At 41.6% G+C, this 12,149-nt stretch overlaps 1 pseudogene; it reads left to right on the forward strand.

Annotated features, from left to right (window-relative positions):
- The first annotated feature begins 3,576 nt into the window (after positions 1-3,576).
- LOC129507326 (40S ribosomal protein S6-like) lies at positions 3,577-4,314 on the forward strand (annotated as a pseudogene).
- Positions 4,315-12,149: the final 7,835 nt, after the last annotated feature.

Consider the following 12,149-nt stretch of genomic DNA (forward strand, 5'->3'; position numbering starts at 1 on the left):
TACAAAGGGTTGTCTGTGTTTGTACACCCAAGGTCAAACAATCTGTGCATCTGTGTTTCTCTGGCAGCAGCCTGGGCCATAGATTGCTGACCTAGGACACCTCAGTTAGGTTTAGAACTCGGAGAAAAGTAAGAAGATAGTTTTAGCAAAGAAAGAGAGGAGATAACTTTCCAGCTTTCTCATGTGTTTTTGGGGTAGGATATTCAAATGTACCAAGAGAAGAATTAAAACTATTGCAAAATAATGCTTCAGTGTTGTGGTTTCTAGGTAATAATATGTGACATATTATGAACTGGATACAGGATTTAAAATTCATATGGTGGATTTTGTCTTGTAGCTCAATTCAACCTTGGTTAATGGCAAAGAGAATGTCCAGGGTTGGTGAATGCTGTCATTATTCTGAGCAGGACAGCATGACGGGGAGTTGCACTCAGATGCCATCAGGGAGGAGAGAACCTGATTGAATTTTACATCCCCATTTCTTTTTTTATATATAAATTTATTTTTTATTGGTGTTCAAATTGCCAACATATAGAATAACACCCAGTGCTCATCCCATCAAGTGCCCCCCTCAGTGCCCGTCACCCAGTCACTCCCACCCCCACCCACCTCCCCTTCCACCACCCCTAGTTCGTTTCCCAGAGTTAGGAGTCTCTCATGTTCTGTCTCCCTTTCTGATATTTCCCACTCATTTTTTCTCCTTTCCCCTTTATTCCCTTTCACTATTTTTTTATATTCCCCAAATGAATGAGACCTTTGTCCTTCTCCGATTGACTTATGCCACTCAGCATAATACCCTCCAGTTCCATCCATTTCTAAGCAAATGGTGGGTATTTGTCATTTCTAATGCTGAGGAATATTCCATTGTATACATAAACCACATCTTCTTTATCCATTCATCTTTCGATGGACACCGAGGCTCCTTCCACAGTTTGGCTATTGTGGACATTGCTGCTATAAACGTCGGGGTGCAGGTGTCCTGGTGTTTCACTGTATCTGTATCTTTGGGGTAAATCCCCAGCAGTGCAATTGCTGGGTCGTAGGGCAGATCTATTTTTAACTCTTTGAGGAACCTCCACACAGTTTTCCAGAGTGGCTGCACCAGTTCACATTCCCACCAACAGTGCGAGAGGGTTCCCCTTTCTCCACATCCTCTCCAACATTTGTGGTTTCTTGCCTTGTTAATTTTCCCCATTCTCACTGGTGCGAGGTGATATCTCATTGTGGTTTTGATTTGTATTTCCCTGATGGCAAGTGATGCAGAGCATTTTCTCATGTGCTTGTTGGCCATGTCTATGTCTTCCTCTGTGAGATTTCTGTTCATGTCTTTTGCCCATTTCATGATTGGATGGTTTATTTCTTTGCTGTTGAGTTTAACAAGTTCTTTATAGATCTTGTAAACTAGCCCTTTATCTGATACGTCATTTGCAAATATATTCTCCCATTCTGCAGGTTGTCTTTTAGTTTTGTTGACTGTATCCTTTGCTGTGCAAAAGCTTCTTATCTTGATGAAGTCCCAATAGTTCATTTTTGCTTTTGTTTCTTTTGCCTTCTTGGATGTATCTTGCAAGAAGTTACTGTGGCCGAGTTCAAAAAGGGTGTTGCCTGTGTTCTCCTCTATGATTTTGATGGAATCTTGTCTCACATTTAGATCTTTCATCCATTTTGAGTTTATCTTTGTGTATGGTGCAAGAGAGTGGTCTAGTTTCATTCTTCTGCATGTGGGTGTCCAATTTTCCCAGCACCATTTATTGAAGAGACTGTCTTTTTTTTCCAGTGGATAGACTTTCCTCCTTTGTTGAATAATAGCTGACCATAAATTTGAGGGTCTGCTTCTGGATTCTCTATTCTGTTCCATTGAACATCCCCACTTCTGTTGAGTACAGGGTGGAAATGTGTGGGGCTGGCCTTAGGGTCCTAGAGAACACACTGTTGGGTTTCTAATCCACTCCAGAAGCCCAGGGAACTAGAATTAACAGCAGTAGGAGGCAGCTGTTTTCATGGAGCAGCCACAGGGAACACATCCAGCAGGGTGGCTTGTGCCTGATTTGGCTGGCAGCAGGACCAAGAAGGGACTGGGCAGAGGCACGGCTGTTACCTGGCATGGAGGCCTGGTGAAGAGCAAGCCATAAGCAGAATGCTGGAGGTTTTGCAGCTTCACCAATAGTTGGGAAGAAGCTGTGTAGAAACATTTCTCTACTGGAAATGCCCTTGGCTTCTGCTGCATACCATTTACTTGAGGTTGAATAGGAAACAGACATTGACATCAATCGGCCCTCTGCATCATCATCTGACAGAAGAATGCCAAGGACAGTCAGGAGAAATAAGTAAACCCATCCTTTCAGTTTGTAGGGGAAACACCAGGCTAGAGAAAGCCTTACCTTTGTCTGGGCTGAGTAAGCAGGGAAAAACCAGAAGAGCCAATATTGAAGAGAAAAATGGAGAACTCACTTTTCAGGATGGAGAGAAAAAGGACAAAGAATTTAATGACAAATGAATAGCTAAGAATCAGAAGGTAGTGATTAAACAGAGATAATTGAGATTTCTAAAAAAAGGAGATTAGAGCAAAAGGCTGAGAGTGACATTCAGATACATAAAAGAGGAAAACTTGCCTGATCTGTGGGAGCCCTGATTATGTATTTGGAAATCACTCATGCAGCATCTGCCTATATTAATGAAAACTTACCTAGGCACACCTTGGTAATTTTTAAAAATTTTAAATTCTTCCAAAGCATCCAGGGAGAAAATCAGGTGGCCTGCAAAGGAGGCAAATCCTATTTTACTCTGATATACTCTCTATAGTATTAAAGTTTAGAAGAGCATAGATTATAGGGAGATATGGGCAAAGATTTGGTACAGGGTACAATAATTTTATTATTATTATATATATAGTTCCATTTCTGAAAAGGTAAGCTCAGTAGCTACCAAAGAAGGTTCCCTAAAAAAAAACAAAAAAACAAACAAACAAACAAAAAAAAAAACGACTCTAGCAGGTCTAAAGATAGGAAACTCAGTAATGGTAAAATTCTTGTACAAAATGGTTTGCTCTAAACACAGGAGATCCACAAGTTAAATTTAAAGAACTGTTGCAAATGTCGTTCTAAACCAAAGAAAAATATCAGAAACACAATTGGAAAAAATACATTTAATAATAAATTTGGCAGGAGAGGTTATGTATGTTTGTCCAAAGTACTTGACACATAGTACAATCTCTATAAGCATTTGCTGAACGAATATAGGCTTTTTACCATGTATGCAGAAATAAGTTGGAGAAATGAGGATGGCCAGGAGTTGGAGGAAGCTGAGTCATTTCCTCTTTCCCCTGCGTAAAGCAGAAAATGCAAGAGGGTAAGTGGTGGAACTTTCTGTTCCTTTTATGCCTTGTTCTTTCAAAGTGAAAGTCAAGTTCATTATTTCCAAGTGATTATTATTGTAAGCTCAAAGGGGCTTGGTCACATTCTCTGAATGAATAACTGAGGTCATGCATTTAGGAAGTGTAGAGCACTCTCAGAGCAGACAGGTACCTCTTGCCATATAAAAACAGTGCTGTCTCGGGGGGCAGGAGGCTGCTTCAAGATGAAGGTGAACATCTCTTTCCCAGCTATTGGCTGCCAGAAACTCATTGAAGTGGACGATGGATACAAACCTCATACCTATTATGAGAAGCATATGGCCACAGACGCTGCTGCTGCTGCTCTGAGTGAAGAATGGAAGGTTACGTGGCCTGAATCAGTGGTGGCGATGACAGAGTAGGCTTCCCCATGAAGCAGGCGGTCCAGACCCACAGCTGTGTCCACCTGCTGCTGGAGGGGCGTTCCTGCTACAGACCAGGGAGGACCGGAGAAAGAAAGTGCAGAGCTGTTCAGGGTTGCCTTGTGGATGCCAGTCTCAGTGCTCTCAACTTGGTCATTGTGAAAAAGGGGAGAAGGACCTTCCTGGGCTTACTGATACTACTACACCTTCTCACGGGGAGTCCAAAAGAGCTAGGAGAATCCACAAACTCTTCAGTCTCTCTAAGGATGATGCCCACCAGTATGTTGTGAGAAAGCCCCTAAATAAAGAAGGTGAGTAACCTAGAACCAAAGCAGCCAAGACTCGGCATCTTGTTACTCCATACATCTTCCAGCACAAACATCGGCGTATGGCTCTGAAGAAACAGCGTACTACGGAAAATAAGAGGCTGCAGAGTAGGCTAAACGTTTGGCCTTGAGAATGAAGGAAGCTAAAGAAAAATACCAGGAACAGATGGCTGAGAGGTGGAGGCTGTCCTCTCTGAGAACTTCTACCTCTAAGTCTGAGTCCAGTCAAGGATGAGATTTTCTAAGTTTAACAAATAAGATCAGACATTAAAAATGTGTCTTCCTGGGTTTCTTGCTGTCAGGACATTTTTCACATTGTTCCTCTGGATTTACATGATTCACTGAACTAAGTTAGCTAGAGCTTTCATTTGTAGGGAATTGATTGCAGATTGATTCACAACCATAATTCTTTTAAGGCAACCACTTAACAATGAGTCACAAAGTTGGCTTTTATAGGTGTCTGTATCTCTAGCTCACTCATTGCTGAGCAGTGCTATTTCTTCGTAGAAACAGTTCACTTTGAGGTTATGGGGACTTTATCCAACAATTGATAGTGGTTTGTGTTTATAAACAACTCCAAAATTGTCTGAGTCCAGCCGCTGCAGAGTGAGGGAAAAATTAGTGAGATCTCTGTGTATAGTTTGTCCCAGGGAAGACAGGAAAGTTTTTTCTGGAGATGACTGATTTCAGAATCATTTGGTCACAAACCCCAGTGGCTGAAGGATTTTTTTTACCTTTGGGTTTATCATTATTCACACATATTGGATCATCTTTCAGATAATATGAAGTTGTTCCCTGATTTGAGGCTGAAGTCTAGGGAAAGTCATTATCTTTGTTCTAGGAAAGAAGCTTCAGGAGGGTGTACAATTCACCTGCCTCCTGAATTGGAGCTTGATTCAAAATAAATGTGGCAGTGGGTTGGGGATTTCCTGGGAATTTCTTTGCTTTGCTTGAGATGTGCCAGAGATGTACAACCCTGTTCTTTGTTTTCTATTCTCTATTATATCCAGAGAACATTTAATTCTCTGTTTGAAGAAGGCTAAGGCTGGATTATTTTTGCCTGAAGGTTATCGACTTTGTGAGTTATCGGGGGTAAATTTTACAACACTTTTCCTGAATATAAATGTTATATATACGTTGCAAGTGTGTTTTTATATATGCATACATGCATATGTATATACATATATAGTGTTTCAAAGCTAAATTCCATATTTTTATATTACCTATTTCTTTATTGTCAGTGCCTTTATGAAGTCAATAATTTTGACTTTATTACTATTACTTAATAGAAACAAAGGCAGGAAACAAAATCATCTTTTAAAAATATTTTAAATGACAAACTCTTATCTCCTAGCATCTGTGTAATTTTCTCAATAATCATGATTTCTTATCTCCTAGCATCTGTGTAATTTTCTCAATAATCATGAATCGTAATGACCCAGTAGTTTGCAGAATATTTCCACCCACATATGTGTTCAGGTACTATATATATATATATATATATATATATATATATATATATTTGAAAAATCACTTGATTTGATTCTACCACATAATATCCAAAAGACTTGGGACACCTGGGTAGCTCAGTGGTGGCTGAGCCAAAAGCAGGGTGTGATCCCAGGGTCCTGGGATTGAGTCCCACATTGGGCTCCCTGCGAGGAGCCCATTTCTCCCTCTGCCTATGTCTCTACTTCTCTCTGTCTCTCATGAATAAACAAATAAATCTTAAAAAGTCCAAAAGTCTTAATTTGTCATGTGTTCCCAGCCCTATTGTTAGTAAAGAGTTCCTGTAATTGCAGGGTTGCTAAAGGAAGAATGGTAGTTTAGGTCACTAGTTTTCAAATTCATTCATTCACTTGTTTTGTCTGTTTCTTTGTTCATTCATTCAGTAGGAGGGAGAAAATAAAATTATATATATGAATACAGACACACACATACACACTCACACACATATATAATTTAAGGGAGATTGAATTTGCCAGCTCACTGCAGTCTTCTGATGTGTGTTAGGGTGCTTGGTGGTGGATGGGGTGTAGGGGATAAGGAGATTTTAGTAGAAAGGTAAGAGAGAGAAGAATCAATATTTGGGGGCAGCTTTGGAGTTTGGAGAAAGGATTTTAGGAAATGTTGCTATGGGTCTGTGTTGGCTACCCTTTGGCATTCTTGTAGAGATACCATTAGATATCTATTTTTGGCTACTGGGAAGGGTTTCCTGGAACAAGAGCCTGCACAGAGAGTGAATGTGTGTGCTAGATGCTGATGATACAATGGTGGCCATAAAACACATGCTCTCTGCTCTCATGAACTTACATACTAGCAGAGGAGCTGGCATGAATCAATATCCATCAAAGTATCATTCATTCATTCATTTATCAATTATTATTTTTAAAAAAGATTCTATTTTTTTATTTGAGAGAGAGAGATAGTGAGAGAGATGGCAAGAGAGAGCATGATCAGGGGAGAGAGGGAGAAGCAGACTCCCCACTGAGCAGGGAGCCTGACAAGAGGCTCAATCCCAGGACTCTGGGATCATGACCTGAGCTGAAGGCAGATGCTTAACCACCTGAGCCACCCAGGCACCCCCATCAACTATTTTTTTAAAGCACCTATACAATGTTCCAGGCACTGTTTTAGGTCCTTGGGATTCTGATTCATCAGTAAAGCAAGAAACAAGACAATACTATTCCTGCGTGTGGTGGCTTTATAATGTGCCAACCTATCTTTTTTTTTTTTGGCCTTGAATAGAAAACTATTTATTTGGGGAGAGTTTTAGCTTTTGTTGTTGCTGTTTTGTTTTGCTTTTCTTTTTTAACATTAAAATATTTTTTTTTGTTTTTATTGAAGTTTGATTTGCCAACATATATTATAACACCCAGTGCTCATCCCAAGTCCCCTCAGTGCCCATCACTCAGTTACCCCATTCCCCCTCCGCAACCCTTTGTTTGTTTCCCAGAGTTAGGAATCTCTCATGGTTTATCTCCCTCTCTAATTTTTCCCACTCAGTTTCCCTCCTTTCCCTTATTTCCCTTTCACTATTTCTTATATTCCACGTATGAGTGAAACCCTATGATGATTTTCCTTCCCCAACGGACTATACAAATCAAAACCACAATGAGATACCACCTCACATCAATGAGAATAGCGAAAATTAACAAGACAGGAAACAACACATGTTGGAGAGGATGTGGAGAAGGGGGAACCCTCTTGCACTGTTGGTGGGAATGCAAACTGGTGCAGACACTGGAAAACAGTGTGGAGATTCCTCAAGAAGTTAAAAATAGAGCTACCCTATGACCCAGCAATTGCACTACTAAGTATTTACCCCAAAGATACTGATGTAGTGAAATGCCAGGACACCTACATCCCAATGTTCATAGCAGCAATGTCCACATAGCAGCAGTTGTCCTTCCAAACTGTGGAAGGAGCCACGATGTCCTTTGACAGATGAATGAATAAAGAAGATGTGGTCTATATATACAATGGAATATTACTCATTCCTCAGAAAGGGCAAATATCTACCATTTGCTTCGACATGGATGGAACTGGAGGGTATTATGCTGAGTGAAATACGTCAATCAGAGGACAATCATCATATGGTTTCACTCATATGTGCCAACCTATCTAGGCCAGAACTACATTTCCCAGAATTTTCTCTGGGTTAGGCATGAGCATAGGAGAAATATGCATAAGATCTGAAAAGCAGGAGTGAAGCTGCAGTCATTAACCTCTGAAGGACATTGCAGGGCTCCAGGCACTGCTGTAGCTCATGCATGTTGGAGCTCATCTGCTGCATCACCTTCCTAGCGTGCTAGTGGACGACCTCTGGGTCCTGCTGGGTATCCTCCTCCTGCTTCTCTGTGGCCTGAGCCCAATGTGGTGCAACTTATGGCAAGTGGGCCCACTTCTCCTGCAGATTCCTACAGCACTGAGTTTGAGTCAGTGAGTGACAGATGTAGGTTGAGTTTGCATGTATTTGCCTCCTTGTGAATTCCACGTTGCCCCCGTTCTCATGCACATCCAGGATTTTCTCCTGAATCAGTGACTCGTGGTGACTCCAGGCTCCAACCAGAAGGAGAGGCAGTAGCTTACACAGTTGCCCCACTTGCTCTCGCAACTGCCTAACAACAAATCCCTAGAATAAATCCCATTCTCTATTTCTTGTAGTGGTTCTGCTGCTCTAATTGAACCCTGACAGATACTCTGCACTTGTTCACTTTACATTCTGGATAGACAGTAAATGGCTTAATAAATAAATTGTAAAGTATGCTTAAGAGTGAAAGGTACTATGGAAAGAAAATCAGAGAAGGGAACTGGAGAGGGAAAGAGTAAGGGTGATATAGGGTACCGTGGGGGTGGGAGTAAGGAGGCAGGTGCTCTATTAAATAGGGCATCCCAGTGAATCTTATTGAGAAGGTAAGATTTGTACAAAGGCTTGAACAAGGTGAGGGGGTAGCCAAAGGAAAAACTTGGAGGGCAGAAGGGACATAGAACCCACTCCCTAAAGCAGGAGAGTGCCCGGAGCATTCCAGCAACTTCAGGGAGCCAGTGTGACTGGAAAGGAGAGAGAGGAGGAGGACAGGAAGATATCAGGCTAAACCTGCATCAGGGGTCTGATTTGTACAGCAGGGGTTGGCATATATCAGCATGCAGACCAAATCTAGCCCCTCTGCTTGTTTTTGTACATCATCTTATTGGCAAATGGCCATGCTTGTTCATTTACACATCATCTAAGGCTGCTTTCTGGCTACCACTGCAGAGTTGAATAGTTGTGACAGAGACCATATGGCCTACACAGCCTGAAATATTTACTAAAAAATTGCTGACCCCTGATGTAGCAGCTCAGAGATTTTGGCTTTTACTCTGAATGAAATGGGACCCATCTCTGGGTTGTGGGCAAAGGAGGATCACGTTCTGGTTTATCTTATACAAGAATCATTCATATTGCTATATTGAAAGCAGATTGAGGGTAGAAGCAGGGAGACCCACTAGGAAGCTCTCATGGCATCCAAGCAGGAGAGGATGCTGGCTTGGGCCAGAATGGCAGTGGGGGAGGTAGTCAGATTCTGATTCTCTTTTGGAGCTTAAGCCAAACTGACAGAATGGATTTGGGTGTGGGAAAGTAAGGGAGTCAACAAATGTACAATTATAACCTATCATAAGTGCTAGTATGAAAGGTTTCCTCAGAGGTGCCTCGGGGACCAGTGGGATGGGAGCAATGCCAATCTCCCCACCCAATGGAACAGGGCTGCTTTGTCTGTTTCGTGTATTGGGCTTTCTGCTAATAGGATTGTTCTCAACCTTGGCTGCATGTTAGAATCATCTGGGGAGTTTTACAAGGTACTGATGCGTGGGTCCCACCCCCAAATTCTTATTTAATTGGTTTGAGTTTTGAACTGAGCATTAGGATTCATAAAAGCTCCCCAGATGATTCTTTTATCAGGCATAGTTGAGAACCACTGCTCTAATATTTTCTTTGAATAAACTTCCCATGCCTTCAGATGATGGAAAAGGACTGGTTTGGGACCTAGGAGTGTGTGGTGGAATTTGTCTTTTTAATTTTCATCTTTTTAGCACTTAGCACATTCATAATACCACCTTAATTTCCTCGGAAGGAATTTCTTCTCCCATTTGTTCATAGCCCTGGTAGAAATAGTGCCTGTCTCCCTCTGATCAAAGTGAACTTCCTGGATCTCTTCTCTCCCTTTCGTGATGCACCCAAATGGCAGCTGTTTGACTTGAATCCAACCAGTTGGACACATGGGTATCAGAGGTGGTTGCAGGTGATTTGTTGCAGCACTGACCAAAATGCTAGCACAGTACTGTCTAGGATTTTCCACCATGAAATGATTGCTAAGTTTTCTTCCCAGCATCTTGACCCTCAGAGCTCCCTTGGTTCTTTCAATCCATTCCCAAGCCTGATGCCCTGGTCTCTGGTACCCTGTCATTCTCCTTCCCACTACCTTATATCATGTTGATAAATTCCCTATTGCTTAAGTTAGTTTTTCCTTGTAGTCAGGAACCTTATGGGTACAGAATGCCTGGGTGGCATTCTTTGCTCTATTTGTATCATGACATTATTCCGCTCTATTCATTTGGCAACTGAACACTGTGATTTCTTTGTTGGAAAAGAGCAAACAAGAATAACAATCTATTGAACTATGCTTACTCAATAGGGAACAGACAAATATGAGTTGGTGCCAGGTCCTTTGGCGTTTATAATAATCATTTATAAAACTAGCATAGCTATCAATAATAACAATTTATTAATTATCTATTTCTTGAAAGTACAAGATTTGATTTAATATTTCTACAGATGCAAGTCTTTGGTTGAAATGCAATATATGAAAAATCATCAAAACGTGAGCAAAACATGCTCCTAATCCTGGGGAGGAATATGTGTCAGTTTTGGCCCTGTAGCAAGTAGATACCAAGACAGAATTAGAAATGCATGAGGTTCCATGTAGGAAATATCTATGGAAGATAAGGGACAGAGGTCATAAGACCAGTTAGAATCTTCAGATCATGCGCACGTGTGACACTTATAGAAGGAGAGGGTGGAGGAAGAAGGATCTGGAGAAAGAACCTGAGATTGCAATGTAGCTCTGAGAAGGTCTAGATCAGGCTGGTGGGAAACTTCAGAGCAAATATTGCCAGGGAGAGGAAGCTTGTGTTGGCCAGGAAGCCCTGGCTCTAGTGGTCCTGTGGTCCTCTAGCTCAGTCATTGGCTGGGAGCACCTGGGAAGGGCCTGGCCTCAGTGTGAATGCTGGGACAGATCTCAGAGATATAGCTAAAGGTGGCCAACTAACCACATTCCTTGCAGCAAGTTCTCTCTTGAAAGATTTGAAGTGTGTACTTCCACAGAGATCACAGAAAACCATAAGAGGCAAGGGAGAATTTTTGCCTTTCAAAAATCGAATTTCTTCCCCTACCTGCCCTGACCATTATTCAAGACCACATACTACGGAGTGAGAACCAAATAAATGCAAGGAAGTTTAGTATAGTTTTTATGTGAGCTTTAGTAGGGAGTCTTTCAATCTGTTGTTTGAGGAGAGTGAATCATTATGAAAAAATAATGCTTTTTCTTTATCCTGGGAATGGGTTAGAGGTGGGCTGCTGGGCAGAAAAGCAAGCATTAGGGTAAATGGGTAAGGGTAAACACATTTTGGGAGATCTCTATCCATTCATTCTTACTCATTCACACTCTGTTCTTTCTGTTTTCTCTTTTTCTCATTCACCATCTTTTGCTCCTTCTCTATTGAATCTTTCCTATCACTATATAAACATATTCTTACAAAGTGTCCCCTTGTCTCAAATTCCTTCAAACCACTCTCCCATTATTCCACACCTATTCATGGCCAAACACGCCAGCTTTCTCATCTTTTGCACCACTCATTCCTTACTCGGACCCCACCTTCACAGCCCCCTTAAACATTACACTTGTCAGGGGCATCCATGACTTCCATGGAGCAAGATCAGTGGCTAGTTTTCCATTCTTGCCTTGTGTGACCTTAGTAGCACCCAACTTTTCTGACACCTCCTTGTTTTTGGAATGCTTAGCTTTCTTGGTTTCCCACTCTCCTGGTTTTCTTCCCTCCTTTCTCTGGCTATTCCTTTTCTATATCATCAATTGACTCCCCCTCTTGAACCAAATCTAAATGTTGGACTTTGTCTGTACTTGGTCTGAACTGAGTTCTCTCTCTCTCTCTCTCCCTGTTCCTTGGTCAGGGTGCTATGGCCATTTTGGGCAAGGCAGTTCTTCCACAAGATGACCCTGAAAAGAGTAATTTATGCAAGGGGTTTATTAAGAAAGACTTCCCAGGAAAAGTGGAAAGAGTATGGGGGAAGTAGGGTAGGGAAGGAAAGACACCAATACAGTGATATTTCAGACCAAATTCCAGCCTCAGTTTGATCTCCAGAGAAGCTCTAAGCATAAATTTTACCTTAAGGTTGTCCTGGCTTGAGACAGGGAGCTGGGTATTCATATTCCTACTTTTATCAGTCATTGTCTAAGGACTGCTCTGTGTGTGTATGTGCGTGTACATGTATGTCAGGCACAAGTATTTGGT

This window comes from Nyctereutes procyonoides, unplaced genomic scaffold (assembly GCF_905146905.1).
Source record: "Nyctereutes procyonoides isolate TBG_1078 unplaced genomic scaffold, NYPRO_anot_genome, whole genome shotgun sequence".
NCBI lineage: Eukaryota > Metazoa > Chordata > Mammalia > Carnivora > Canidae > Nyctereutes > Nyctereutes procyonoides.